Source organism: Panthera uncia (assembly GCF_023721935.1).
Source record: "Panthera uncia isolate 11264 chromosome C1 unlocalized genomic scaffold, Puncia_PCG_1.0 HiC_scaffold_4, whole genome shotgun sequence".
Classification (NCBI taxonomy): Eukaryota; Metazoa; Chordata; class Mammalia; order Carnivora; family Felidae; genus Panthera; species Panthera uncia.
Genome location: NW_026057585.1, coordinates 27,382,654 through 27,398,086, shown reverse-complemented (window position 1 = coordinate 27,398,086; position 15,433 = coordinate 27,382,654). Strand labels below are relative to the sequence as shown.

General features: G+C 41.0%; 1 protein-coding gene across 3 annotated transcripts in view; it reads right to left on the bottom strand.

Moving 5' to 3' along the window:
• Positions 1 to 14,645, bottom strand: part of EVI5 (ecotropic viral integration site 5) — a 239,107-nt gene extending 224,462 nt beyond the window's left edge. For all 3 annotated transcript variants that reach the window (XM_049618441.1, XM_049618442.1, XM_049618439.1), the window contains exon 1: positions 14,355 to 14,645. The gene's annotated coding sequence lies outside the window, so the exon portion shown is untranslated. The remainder of the gene's footprint in view (positions 1 to 14,354) is intronic.
• Between the last annotated feature and the right edge of the window lie 788 nt (positions 14,646 to 15,433).

Sequence of the window (15,433 nt, the reverse complement as noted above, 5' to 3'; positions counted from 1 at the left end):
ATCAAGAAAGGATGCTGTATTTTGTCAAATGCTGTCTCTGTATCTATTTAGAGGATCATATGTTCTTGTCCTGTCTTTTATTGATATGATGAATCGTGTTAATTGTTTTGCAGATATTGAACCAGCCCTGCATCCCAGGTATAAATCCCACTTGGACGTGGTGAATAATTTTTTTAATGTATTGTTGGATCCAGTTGGCTACTATCTTGTTGAGGATTTTTGCATCCGTGTTCATCAGGGAAACTGGTCTATAGTTCTCCTTTTCAGTCAGGTCTCTGTCTGGTTTTGGAATCAAGGTAATGCTGGCTTCATAGAAAGAGTTTGGAAGTTTTCCTTCCATTTCTATTTTTTGGAGCAGCTTCAAGAGCATAGATGTCAACTCTTCCTTAAATGTTTGGTAGAATTCCCCTGGAAAGCCATCTGGCCCTGGACTCATTTTTTGGGAGATTTTTGATTACTAATTTGATTTCCTTACTGGTTATGGGTCTGTTCAAATTTTCTATTTCTTCCTGTTTCAGTTTTGGTAGTGTATATGTTTCTAGGAATTTGTTCATTTCTTCCAGATTCCCCATTTTATTGGCATACAATTGCTCATAATATTCTCTTATTATTGCTTTTATTTCTGCTGTGTTGGTTGTGATCTCTCCTCTTTCCTTCTGGATTTTATCTATTTGGGTCCTTTCCTTTTTCTTTTTGATCAAACTGGCTAGTGGTTTATCAATTTTGTTAATTCTTTCAAAGAACCACCTTCTGGTTTCATTGATCAGAACAAGTCTCTCTTAAACTATATCACATATTACATGAATTTTTTATTTAGTATACACAATATACCAAGCCCTGGGTCAAGAAGTGTGTTAAGCACTGTCACTCCATACCCAATATGAAATAAAAACGATCACCACTGTTCTGAAAAATCCTAAAATGGCAATTAGAATCTTCAACATAATTCTCCAAATAGGTAAACAATGCACAGATCATACCAAAGTCCTAAAACTTCTACTTTAATGCTAGTTGTGTTCATTAATTTAATTGCAATGATACTAATAGAGGAAAAGTGGGGCACCTGGGTGGCTCAGTCAGTTAAACGTCAGATTCTTGGTTTTGGCTCAGGTCATGATATCACATTCTGTGAATTCAAGCCCTGTGTCTGGCTCCAAGCTAATGGCACAGAGCCTGCTTAGGATTCTCTCTTTCTCTTTCTCTTTCTCTCTTTCTCTCTGCCGTCCCTACCCTGCTCATGCTCTCCCTCTCTGTCAAAATAAATGAATACACTTAAATAAAAGAAAAAAAAGAAAAGAGAAAAGAGAGAAGAGGAAAGGAAAGGAAAGGAAAGGAAAGAAAAGAAAAGGCACTTGGGTGGTTCAGTCAGTTGAGTGTCCGACTTCAGCTCAGGTCATGATCTCAGTTTGTGAGTTCAAGCCCCATGTTGGGGTCTGGGCTAACAGCTCAGAGCCTGGAGCCTACTTGGGATTCTGTGTCTCCCTCTCTTTCTGCTCACGCTCTCTCAAAAATAAATAAACATTAAAAAATAATTTTTTTTAAAAAGTGATCAAATTGTGAGAAGGAAATGTATGTTAATCAAAACTGGATAGAAGGATACATATGAAAAATCAGGAAATCCTGGCACAAATATACCAAATGTCAATGGGATAATAATTTTTTTTTAACGTTTATTTATTTTTGAGACAGAGAGAGACAGAGCATGAATGGGGGAGGGTCAGAGAGAGAGAGAGAGACACAGAATCTGAAACAGGCTCCAGGCTCTGAGCTGTCAGCACAGAGCCCGACGCGGGGCTCGAACTCACGGACCGCGAGATCGTGACCTGAGCCGAAGTGGGCCGCTTACCCAACTGAGCCACCCAGGCGCCCCTGGGATAATAATTTTTAAGAAGGTCCTCAGCATCTCAGCAAGGTAAAAGTACCATGTTCTATCAACAAGATACACGTGGCCTCCTCAAAAGTTATTTAAGCTCTTTTTCCTTGTCAGGAACTTGAAAAAAGGTTGAAGTGAATGTTATCTCCAATGCTTTCCTGTGTAACATTCTAGAGTCAAAAGAAAATTGATACAATCTTATATAAAGATTTTCTTATGCAATAATTAGTTTCAATAAAATAAAAAAATCCCCAAAATGTTGCACCTAGAAAACTAAGGTCTTATTCCCTGAAATTTATATGCTAGGCTACAGAAACAATCAGAAGTTTGGGGGACAAATCAAGACAATGTGGGTACATACATTACCAAGACTAAATTTACATAGTTACACAATAACCTCAGACTCTCAGAAGATGTCAAAGAAGCATTTATGATTGCAAGAGATGTTTTCTTAATCTGATAATATTGAAGAAAACTAAAATATTATAAACTAGTAGGCATATCGACACCACTCTCGGTCTTATCCGCCACAGGGAAGTGGGTTTTCTGTCTAATCAAGTCAGAAGACCTCAGGCCTCATACTCCGAATTGTCCTGGAACTCAAGTTATCTCTCTCTTCCTCCCAGTTTCTGCTTTCAACTTTCAAACATGCTGCTCTGCCATATTTAAAAATCTCACTGAATTTTACTTATCCCTCTGAAAAGCCCTGGTCTCACAGCATCCTGCCACCTCTCATAGCTAAGCAACTGGAAAGATGTTTACCTTTTCATTCTTCCCTTCCTCACCTTCCACTTTCTCACTACAATCTGGCTTTTGCCCTACCATTTTTCTGAAACCACACTTACCAAGGTCGCTCACCAAAAGCCTGTTTATTGATCTCTCTGCAATATATGACCAAGTATTATACTCTATCCTTTTACTTATTGTGATTTTTCTGATTAGAAAATACATGTTAATTACGAATTGAAATATCATAGAAAAAAATGGAAAGTTTAAATACTCTGTAATCCTACTCTCAAAGATAGCCTCTGTTAGCAATATGGTCTATCTCCATCAAGATCTCTTTTCTAGGGGCACCTGGGTGGCTTAGTCAGTTGCGCATCCAACTCTCAATTTCAGCTCAGGTCATGATCCCAGGGTAATGGGATTGAGTTCCATGTTGAACATGGAGCCTACTTAAGATTCTCTGTCTCTCCACTGCCTCTCTCCCTCTCCCCTGCTCATGCTTGCTTTAAAAAAAAAAAAAAAAAAAAAAAAATTCTTTTCTATACATATACTAACATAGGAGTATATATGTATATTTTTAACTTAACAAAAGTTAGAACATACTATATATATTTCTTTGAGAATTTTTTTAATGTACCTTGATCTCCTGTCCTTGTTAGCATTATTAGTGACTTGATTAACAACCTCCTAAAGAGCTCCTCATCATAATACCCAAAGCATATGAATGTCACTTTAAAAAAATTTTTTTTTTGTTTATTTATTTTTGAGACAGAGAGAAACAGAGCACGAGTAGGGGAGGGGCAGAGAGAGAGGGAGACACAGAATCTTAAGCAGGCTCCAGGCTCTGAGCTGTCAGCACAGAGCCCCATGCAGGGTTTGAACCCACCAACCTGAGATAATGACCTGAGCCAAAATGGGATGCTTAACCAACTGAGCCACCCAGGCACCCCTATGAATATTACTTTATTATTTTTTAAACATTTGTTTATTATTGAGAGACAGACCGTGAGTAGGAGAGGGGCAGAGAGAGAGTTAGACACAGAATCTGAAGCAGGCTCCAGGCTCTGAGCTGTCAGCACTTTTGTTACAGTGGGGCTGGAACTCATGAACCACGAGCCAGATCATGACCCGAGCCGAAGTCGGACGCTTAACTAACTGAGCCACCCAGGCACCCCTTTTAATAGTTTTTAAAATGTTTATTTATTTTTGACAGAGAGACAGAGCATGAACAGGGGAGAGGAAGAGAGAGAGGGAGACACATGTCTGAAGCAGGCTCCAGGCTCTGAGCCGTCAGCACAGAGCCCAACCCGGGGCTCAAACCCACAGACCACAAGACCATGACCTGAGCCAAAGTCGGAAGCTCAACCAACTGAGCCACCCAGGCGCCCCTGAATGTTACTCTAAACGACAAAAGAAGCTCGGCAAATTAAGTTAAGGATTTTGTGATGAGGAGGTTATCCAGATTAGCTGGGTTGAGCCCATCTGAAGATGTTAAACAGCTGGCTTAGAAGATGGAAGAAGGTGCAAAAATAATATAAAAACAGAGAGAGGCCAAAACATAAGAGACTCTTAAATATGGGGAACAAAGAGAGGTTACTGGAGGGGTTGTGTGAGGGGGGATGGGCTAAATGGGTAAGGGGCATTAAGGAATCTACCCCCGAAATCATTGTTGCACTATAAGCTAACTTGGATGTGAAAGAAAGAAAGAAAGAAAGAAAGAAAGAAAGAAAGAAAGAGAGAAAAGATCCACAGAATGCAATGCAAATATAAGTAATGCAACTCTAACAGCTGGAAAAGGCAAGAAAACAGATTCTACCCTTGGGAACAGCCCTGCCAATATCTTTTTTAAAATTTTTTTTTTTTAATGTTTTTATTTATTTTTGAGACAGAGAGAGGCAGAGCATGAGCAGGGGAGGGGCAGAGAGAGAGGGAGACACAGAATCAGAAGCAGGCTCCAGGCTCTGAGCTGTCAGCTCAGAGCCCGACGCGGGGCTTGAACTCACAGACTGTGAGATCATGACCTGAGCCGAAGCCGGACGCTCAACCGACTGAGCCACCCAGGCGCCCCTGCCCTGCCAATATCTTGACTTTAGCCCTGTGAATCAGACCTCTGGCCCCCATAACTGTAAGAGACTTAATTTTTTTTTTAAGCTAAGTCTGTTAATTTATTACAGTAGCAATAGGAAATACAGTATATACACACACCATATTACCTTAACTGTATATCATGCTATCATAAGAATGTACCACATTTTAGTTAGCAATCCTTTACTGATAGCTACTTGGGTTGTTTTCTTTTTTTTTTTTTTTCCTTAAGTTTATTTATTTTTGTGAGCAAGAGACAGAGAAAGAATCCCAAGCAGGGTCCACACTGTCAGCACGGAGCCCAAGGAGGGGCGTGAACTCACAAATGGCAAGATCATGACCTAAGCCCAGACCAAGAGTTGTATGCTTAACCAACTGAGCCACCCAAGTACCCCTCCTTGGGTTGTTTTCAATTTTTTATTTTATACCAGGTGCCAAAAATACCTCTAAACATTTGTGTAGTTCTCTAGGAGTTATTCCATCAAGTACAACTACTGGATCAAGAAATATGAAATTTCAGGGCACCTGGCTGGCTCATTCAGCAGAGCATGCAGCTCTTGATCTCAAGGTTATGAGTCTGAGCCCCACAGTGGGTGTAAAGATTACTTAAAATAAAAAATAAATAAACAACAAAAGAAATGTGGTATTTCAACCTATATAATATATAAAAAATACATTATATACATTTTAAATATATAAATAAATATATATATATTTAACAGACAGATATAGAAACATGTAAATAACCTCCAAAAAGGCTGTACTTTTCTCTCCAAAATCTATTCTTCAGCTCCCTCTAATTACTGCCACACCAATATCCAAAAGCCTAGGACAGATACATCGGGGTCATTTGGCCCCTCCCTTATCTTCACCCCACATACCACAGCTCTAGAATCCTTAAGATCCCCCCCCCCCCACTGCCCTGTCCAACTCCTTGGAATAGGAGTACATCAATTTTCAACTCTATTACTTTACTGTGTGTTTTCCCTATCTTAAGTCTTGTGCTCCACTGTACCAGAATAAACTTTCTGAAACTCAGCTCTGATTTAACTAGACTCTTCACAGATTGCTGGCTGAAATGTGGAATGGTATAACCACTTGGGAAAAATTGTTTGTAACTGTCTTCTTAAGTTAAATATGCATCTATCCGCTGACCCAGTAATTCTACCTCTAGTTATTTATCCAATAGAAATGAAAATGTATGTCTCTAAAGAGACCAGTAGTCAAGTGTTCATAACAGCTTTATTCATAATAACCAAATGGGGAAATGGATAAACTGTATTATAGCTATACAATGGATTACTGCCCACCAATTAAAAAGAACTATTGATGTGAGCAACAACATGGCTTAATTTCAAAAACATTATGTTGAACAAAAGAAGCCAGACAGAGAAGAATACACTGAATTATTCAATTTTTATGAGAAGTTCAAGAACAAGAAAACCTAATCTGTGGTAAAAGATAACAACAGGGTCTGACTAAAAGAACCATGAAGGATTATTAGGGGGAGAGGTAAAGAGATTCACAAAGGCATATACATTTATCAAAACTCAAATGTATAGTTAAGTTTTATGTGTTTCACTGTAAATAAATTTACCTCACAAACTTTTAAAGCAATATTAAAATTTAAAACTTACTTCACTCAGCATTTTCCCTTCCTAGTTATAAAAAGCCTCAAGATTTAAGACAAGTTAATCATTTAATTACTTTTTAAATTTTTTTTTTTTACATTTATTTTTGAGAGACAGAGAGAGGCAGAGCACAAGTGGGGGAGGGGCAGAGAGATCGGGAGACACAGAATCAGAAGCAAGCTCCAGGCTCTGAGCTGTCAGCACAGGGCCTGACGTGGGGCTTGAACTCACAAACTGTGATATCATGACCTGAGCTGAAGTTGGACGCTCAACCGACTGAGCCACGCAGGCGCCCCTTAATTACCTTTATCATCTCACTCAGAAACAAGAATGTATCAATTGTGCCTTCCCCTGGAGTTTATAAATTTTGTGAGAGCAAGGATTTTGTCCATGTAGAATAGATCACCATTATCTTCCCAATACCTATCATTATGTTTGACACAGAGGAGATGCTAAGTATGTTATCTTTGGTGGTTCTTAATGATTTATTGACAACTGTTTAACTTCTTTAAATTTCTAGATCACTTACTGATTCATTTTTCTGATCTTGTATGTTTACATATAAATGTACCATCATGCTTGATAACAATTACAAACCTTGCTCATCTGGGGCACCTGGGAGGCTCAGTCAGTTGAGCCTCAGACTTCAGCTCAAGTCATGATCTTGCAGTCCTTGAGTTCAAGCCCTAGGTCAGGCTCTGTGCTGACAGCTCAGAGCCTGCCTGCTTCAGATTTTGTGTCTCCCTCTCTCTCTGCCCCTCCCCCTGCCTCAAAAATAAATAAAAAACATTTAAATAAATAAATAAGTAAAATAAACCTTGCTCATCTGACACTAGAAAAGAAGCTTCTCCACATTTTCAAAAAGGCAGTCAGGTTGAGTCTTTAACTTTGTGCTCATCTCTTACATGCATTTCAAATAAATATTCAAAGGCAGACTTTTCATGGGCTTATTCCCTAAAATTCATTCTTTTTTTAAATTTTTTGTTTTATTTTTGAGAGAGACAGAGAGAGAGAGAAATGAGGGAGGGGCAGACAGAGAGAGAGGGAGACACAGAATCTGAAGCAGGCTCCAGGTTATCAGCACAGAGCGCAATGCAGGGCTCAAACCCACGAACCATGATATCATAACTTGAGCCGAAGTCAGCACCTTAACTGACTGAGCGACCCAGGCGCCCCCAAAAAATTCATTTTCAATTTACTTCAAGCTCTATCTTCTCACCATCAAGTCTTCTCAACTATCTTAATTTCTGGTATACCTGAAGATATTAAATTTTCCTTCTCTCATGTATCTCACTTAGATATATTATACAATTGTTCATTAGAGCTACACTTTTATCCAGTATCTGTTAGCACTGATCTAACAAATTTACTAGCATAATTTATGAAAATACTAGATCCATTTTTGACATAGCAAAAAATCTATACCAGGCCAAAAAAGAAGACAACTATTAATCATTTGAGCACCAACCCAAAGATAAGACAAAATCCCCCTCTTCACTTTTATATCAATGCTTGCACTTTCCTACGAAAAACAAGAGCAATGATCAATAACACAGCCAGTTCTGTTCCTCTCTCTCATCAAGGTCCCTTCCAACAACACAGGAACCAGCAGTTCCTCATGGAGAGAGCCCTAATCATCAACTCACAGGACACTGAAAAGAACAACCAACAATGAAGACCCAGATAGCCAGTCTGACCAGCTTTATGGAACACTTTTCAGAGTATAATTGTGAGGGGTGGATTAGTACAAAGAACAATTAACAAGCACTAAACCCACATTATCTTTGGCCACTTAAAGGATAAACTTCAAACAGCATAGGCAGGGAAAGCTCTCTATAAGTACAGATATCATTAAAAAAAAAAAAAAAAAGGTGGAAATGGCAACAAACACACCAGGCCATTTGAAATAATGAGCAACAGTCAACGGGTTCTATCCACAAAACACTAATTAACCTACATGTTTCCAAAAGGGCATTTTAGCACAGAAAAAGATGGACATAATTTAAAGGTAAATACTTTAAATTGTATACACTTGGCCTAAGAGAAAACAAATGATTTCATTGCGAACTTTTTGTTAAAAACTTTTTTTTTAATGTTTATTTATTCTTGAGACAGAGACAGAGCATGAACAGGGGAGGGGCAGAGAGAGGGAGACACAGAATCTGAAACAGGCTCCAGGCTCTGAGCTGTCAGCACAGAGCCCGACGTGGGGCTTGAACCGTAAGACCATGACCTGAGCCGAAGTCGGACGCCCGAATGAGCCACCCAGGCACCCCAAAAACTCTGTCTTAAAGAACATTTGGAAACCTACTGACTTAGTGTTTTAAAAAAAATAAATAGGGACGCCTGGGTGGCTCAGTCGGTTGGGCGTCTGACTTCAGCTCAGGTCATGATCTCACAGTCTGTGAGTACGAGCCCTGCCTCGGGCTCTGCTCAGAGCCTGGAGCCTGCTTCAGATTCTGTGTCTCCCCCCTCTCTGCCCCTCACCTATTTACACTGTTCCTCTCTCTCTCAAAAATTAAAAAAACATTTAAAAAATTTTAATAAAGAGTGCAAAGAATCACAAAACTATTACAGAAGCTTAACATAAAACTTTCAGTGGGTGGTTTTAGCTAATTATCAGTTTATGTTAACTATAAACTAAGATCTCTACAACCTTAGTAATAGTTTCCAATTTTTTATGGTATGGAATCCTTCTTCAAAATTAAAAATTCTTCTCCCATGACCACAGGTGGATTGAAATATTATGGATTGATTGAAATGACAAAACCACCATGACTTTTTAATATATGCAAGATTATTCATTCACTATTAAATGTTTAAGGTCTATGTGGATTTTCAGACCCCTTGCAGAGATACATAGCTCAATCTGTTTTCTCTAGTCACTAATCCCCTCTTTCCCATGAGTTTCCCACTTTTATAAAGCATCAGAGAGATCACCATTTGGCTTACCTTTAGAACCATTCCCAATCCTGAGAATGTATGATTCTGGGACAAGTACTTCTCAAAAGAATTTGGGGATTTCTAGAGAAAGGTCCCAATATATTTGGGACCCAATATTTTGTCCCTCCCGACACTCTAGGTAACAGTAAAGAAATTTAAAAGCTATAATCCTTCAAGGAGCAGACAACAGTGAAGGGCAGATGGCAACACATTTTTATAATGAAAGCAGATGATTAAGGTTAAGTTGGCAGATAGAACACACACATCTAATTTTCCTCCCTCATAAAACTCTACTAAAACAAGGAAAAAGATGTTGTTGTGTTCTATTTTTAGCTCATAAACCATAAGGACAGGGAGAATGGAAAAAGAGACAACAGCAATAAAATTTTGGAGGCTGGAAAGAAGATGAATGAGTGGTAATTGACTTTGTCAAAGACAGCCAAATTACAAGCCAGCAGTGCTGGCAATTTAGAACAAACCCAATTTATACTACACAATCCTCAAAAGGCTTAGGAACTGCCAGAACAAAGAGGAACAAGGGAGACCCAAATAAGAAAGGATCAGGTGAAAGCTGTGAACAGTTAGAAACCTAGACCCCATTCCTTCTCCAAGCTGCTGAGTGGCCCATACTCAATGCAGCAGCTGACTGGAGATTTATTCTCTCAAGAGAGCAAACCATAAAAGGTAGAGGACATAAGTATCCCAACAAAAAGAAGCAAATCATGTGACCTTATATACTGAATGTTCTATGACTCATTCTCCAGCCGTGTTTCTTGAATTCCCAGATCACTAGCTACCAAACCTCTACCCTCCAAGCACAAAACTGGAAGATACTCTCTGGGCAATGTGGCCAGACCAAAAGGAAAGACAGAAACCCTGGAGTAGCTAGCTTCAAACAGTCCAAGTGAACCAATGGTTTCAATCTTGACCACATAGGGGAATCACCTGGACAACTTCAGGAAATACCGATGTTAATCTATAGGGATAGAAATCAGAATAGCAGTTGCCTCTGGGCAGGGAGTGGGGAAGAGAGAACAAAGATATACTAAGGAATTTTACAGGGTTTTCACAATGCTCTGTATCCTATTAGTTACATGGGTGTATACATGGCAAAATCAAACTATTTACTTAAAATGTGTGTGTTTTACTGTAGGCAATCATATCTGTTTAAAAAATATTGCTACCTGGGTCCTACCCTCAAAGATTCTGTTGTATTTTAGTCTAGCAGTGTGTCTCTATTTTTTTTAAGCTCTCCACGTGATTCTACAGTGCAACCAAAATTGAGAACCACTATTCCATGCAGGAGATTATAGAGTAAAACTGGAAGTCAGTAAGCCCCACCTACAAGCTCAGGGCTTCCAATCAGCTTTTAGTCCCCACTCTCAATCATGAAAAAACCAAGGATTATCAAAACTCTGAGGAGGGCCTCAATTACAGAAAAAAAAGCAACTTAGAGGAAACAAACTACACAAGGAAAAGAATGCCTAAAGAGACTATCTTTAACATTCTCAGATACCGCAACACATAACAAGAAAGAGATGGAGGAATACATAATTGGGTAGAGGACAGGAAGCCAAACCTACAGGTCTGCATAAGGGAATATGGTCAAGAAGCTGATCTACAGGGCACCTGGGTGGCTTAGTCGGTTAAGCATCTGACTCTGGATTTCAGTTCAGGTCATGATGTCAGCACGGAGCCTGCTTGGGATTCTCTCTCCCTCTCATGTGTGTGCCAGCTCACTCTCCCTCAAAATCAATAAATAAACTTTAAAAAAAGAAGAAGAAGAAGAAAGAAAAAGGGGGGGGGGGCTTATTTGCCTTACTCACAGAACCCCAGGAAGGCTCAGGACTTGGAAGTCTCCAGACAGTATATAGTCAGGATGGGAAAGGTATGGGGCTGAAGAGCAGGTTAGTAACTTAAACTCTGCAATATAGGCCTTTTAGTTTCTCTTCATTTACGTCCTCTCATAAATTTATTCCCTAAAAACAGTGACTTAGAGAGACTCCAGACTCAAAAAAGTAGAATGAAGCTAAGGCTGAAAGCCAAGGAATTAGGCAGAAAAGCATGTATTGTGAATAGCAGCCCCTATCTACCCACAGCCCAATTCCTTTGCTCAGCACTCAGAACAGTGCCAGCCAGGCATATTACCTCCCCCACTCTCACCCCTACCCAGTTGAATTTATATGTCCTTTTTGCATGCTGCCAAACCAATTTTCATAACAGCACTTACAGTGGAGGATAAAGGTCTCTTCTTGAATTTCTACTTACCCTCCTAGATTCTAAACCCTTAAGGGCAGGGGAAGCATCTTAATCAGCTTTCCCAAAGTCCTAACACAGTGATTGTCAATATACTCAACACTCTAGAACTCTTTAATTGGTCCTAGACACTACACCAAAGGGGGAAAAAAAAAAAAAAAAGAAAGAAAGAAATGAAAAAAGAAATAACAAACAAACCAGCTTGGAAAACTAGACCATACAAGGTGTAGTTTAGATTAGGTCGCAATGAAGATTAAAGACTTAGATCAGCTGTACTTTTTTTTTTTTAAGTTTATTTATTTATGAGAGAGAGAGACAGCACAAGCAGGGGAGGGGCAGAGGGGCAGAGGGGCAGAGGGGGAGAGGGGGAGAAGGGGGGTGGGGGGAGAGGGAGAGAGGCATAGAATCTGAAGCAGGCTCCAGGCTCTAATCTGGTCAGCGCAGAGCCTGACACAGGGCTCAAAACCACAAAGTGTGAAATCATGACCTGAGCCAAAGTCGGACGCTCAACCAACTGAGCCACCCAGGTGCCCCATATCAGCTGTACTTCTATATACTGGCCACAAGTATTTTAAAATATCACTTACAATAATGTCAAAAATTTCAAATACCTAAGATCAAACAATAAAAGATGTGCAAGACTTTTACACAGAAAACTACAAAACATTACTGAAATTTTAAAAGACCTACATAGAGATACATACTATGTTCATAAATTGGAAAACTCGATATTAAGATGTCAGTACTCTCCAAATTGATAGATTCAATTCCAATTTCCAAAATTTGTTGAAATTGACAAGAAGATTCTGAAATTTATATGGAAATGCAAAGAGCCAAAACTATCCATTATTAAGGAACAAAGCTGGAGGCCTTACACTATCACACATCAAGGCTTATCATACAATTACATTAATACAGTAATATTGGTGCAAGGATAACAAATAGACCAATAAAACAGAATATCCAGAAACAGATCCACCCTTAAACAGTCACCTGATTTGTGAAAAAGTGCCACCAGTGCAGAGGGACAAGTATGGTTATTTTCAATAAACAATGCTGGGTCAAAAAGATACCCACCTGGTAAAAAGTGAATTTTGACCCCCTATAATCCATGGAAAACTTACTATAAATTGTACACTTTAAATGTGAAATTAAAACAAAACAAAAATTGTGTAAGGTAACACAGGAAAACATCTACATATTCTTAGGCTAAGCAAGATTTCTTAAATAGGAGACAGAAAGCCGTAATCATAAAGGAAAATAGTAAATATGTTTCATTAAAATTAAGAATGTCCATCCACCAAAAAAACACCATTAAAAGAGTGAAAAGACAGAATGGAAATAAGATAAATTATGTATAATTTATAGACAGGGTGTGTGTGAACCTCCCAGAAAGGACTCATATCCAAAATATAAATTAAAAAAATAAGACTCAAGCATTTTACAAAAGACATATAAATAGCCAATAAAAGATAAAACCACAATCATCAAGAAAATGCAAACTAAAACCACACTAATATATTACTGCACTTCTATCAGAATAGCACAAAGGTTTCAAACTGACAAGCACCAACAAGGATGTGGGGTAACTGGATTAAAATTCTCTAATTAGCACAACCACTTTGCGAAAATGTTCAACAGTATCTAATACTTGAGTTTATCATCCACATACCTCACAAACCAACAATTCCACTCCTAGGTATAAACCCCAACTTAGTAATGTTCTGTTTCTTGATCTGTGGTGGTATACTTAGTAAAAATCCTTTACCTACCCACTTAGGATTGTGCACTTTTTCTGCATAGTATACTTCAATAAGCTTTCTAAGTTTCCTTGACACACAGTTCTCAGAGACCTTAAGGCTAGCATTTTAGGATAGACAAGAAGCTTCAGGTAAATTCAAGACAGTTTACTTAAAAAAAAAAAAAAAAGCTATTAACACATTATCAGCCCAGAACAAAGGCAAAAACCACCAACAGATAGTTTTACTTGATCTTCAAAGAACACTGGATTTCTTTCTTTCAGCAAAGAAAGGGGTTTATTATTCTACACTGCAACCCAAAGAAAAGATATCTTTGCAAGAAAATACTGCTTTTCAAAATCACCTCTAACAACAACGGATAGGAGGAAAGCAAAGGAACCATCCCAAAAGTTTTGGTTTAACTCTTCGGGAAAAGGATGACAAATGACTTGATCTAAAACGCCCAAAGAAACAGACACAAAGAAATCACGGCAATTCTAAAACAAACACGAACACCACAATTCCATCTACCGGAAATTCTGCGGTTAATTTGAGGCTTGCCCCGCTAGTCATAAGGTGATTCAGTGATGGCTACTAACGCTGTCCAAGGATACCCCAGGGAGTCACCTAGCACACCTGGCTTGCCCATCACTTGCCTGGCGACTCTGCCTTGCGCAGAATCCCGGAGGCCAAATGAAGACGCCAACTTTGCAAGTAAGGGCGCAGGTGGTCTCACTCCATCGGGGCACCCGGAGAGAACGGACTTCTGGCCTCGAGGGCGGGCATGAAACGTCAGTATCCCACACAGGATTTGAGAGAAAGCGCCCCCGAAGCTCCCCGTTCCCTCCACCTCCCTGGGACTCCACTGGGAGACCAGCTAGCGAGTTTTCTCCTCAGAGCCCACGGGAGGACGGTCCCGGGCCGCCGCGGCCTCAGGGAACTTAGGCCCTGGCGGGGCCGGGCGCGCCCGCCCCGCTCGCGCCGCAAGTTTGGTGGCGGCCCCCACTCGCCGCGCCTCGGCCCCGCTGTGCGCCCCGCGGAATCCGGGCTCGCGGCCCATCCGGCCTCCCGGCCCGCCCGGCCTGGCGCGGCGCCCCTCACCTTGGAAACGTTGGGTGGACTCCGCCGTAAACATTAACTTCCCATCCAGCCGGCAGCCTCGCCGCCGCGTCTCAGCGCCTCGGCCCCGGCTTCGACTCCGCGGGCCGCCTTCCCCGCCCGTTCTCAAGCGCCGAGCTCACTGACGAGCTCAGAGCCGCCTCCAACCCTCAACCACCCCTCTGGGCACCGCCACTGCCTTAACTACTACCCGACCCCAACCCTGCCCGCCCGCAGGCTACTCCAGGGTCTGGCCGGCCGCGTCAGGAAAGCCCAAGGCGCAGGCGCGGCGGAGCCTTAAAGAGACCGGCAGCCTCTACCGCATAATGGGTTCGAGCAGGTTAGGGGCCGGGCAGCCGGTCGAGAAAAAGAGAAACCGAAGGGATTGGGCCGTGGGGAACGGGGGCGGGGAAATCCCTCTCCCTCCTCCGCCTCTCTTTCAAAGCGCCAGCCCTCAGCCTTACAAATTGCAGACTTCCCCAGTCTCCTGAACCGCCCCTTGCCAGTACGAGCAGCACAGGACACACCCCCTCGGGGGCCCGAGAAGACCCTAAGCTTGGAGCTGCAGGCTTTGCTCTACCGCATCGCCCACGCTCCTCCTAGGCCGCGGGCACGCGACGCAGACGCGCAGGTTTCGAGAGGCCGTCCCGGCTCCCCGAGAGGTGACTTAGGTCACTCTGAAAAACAATAATCAGTGTGCAAATAGCACTTATGATTGCAAATCCCTCTACCATCAGTCATCTCGACAAACTGGGTTTATGCAGAGTCCCGCAGGGGGCAGAACCTGGGCACAAATACATGCAGTCCAGCCAGGCAACCATCCAGTATCAACGAAGAAATTCTTAGAAGTACGTACTTAGTTTGGGACAGAAACTGTCTACTAATTCCGGTCTAACCCCGGGAAAAACGGGCAAGAAAAATAATAAAGATAATACAAATTGCCTTCATTATACATTTAGAAGTTACAAAATGGGAGAAAGTATCAGCACAAAAAAAAATCCAAAATTGTTTGCCTAGAAATTAGATAGTCCCTGGTTATTTTCTGACGCAAATTTACGGTTTCCAGAAAGGGTTTCACTGTA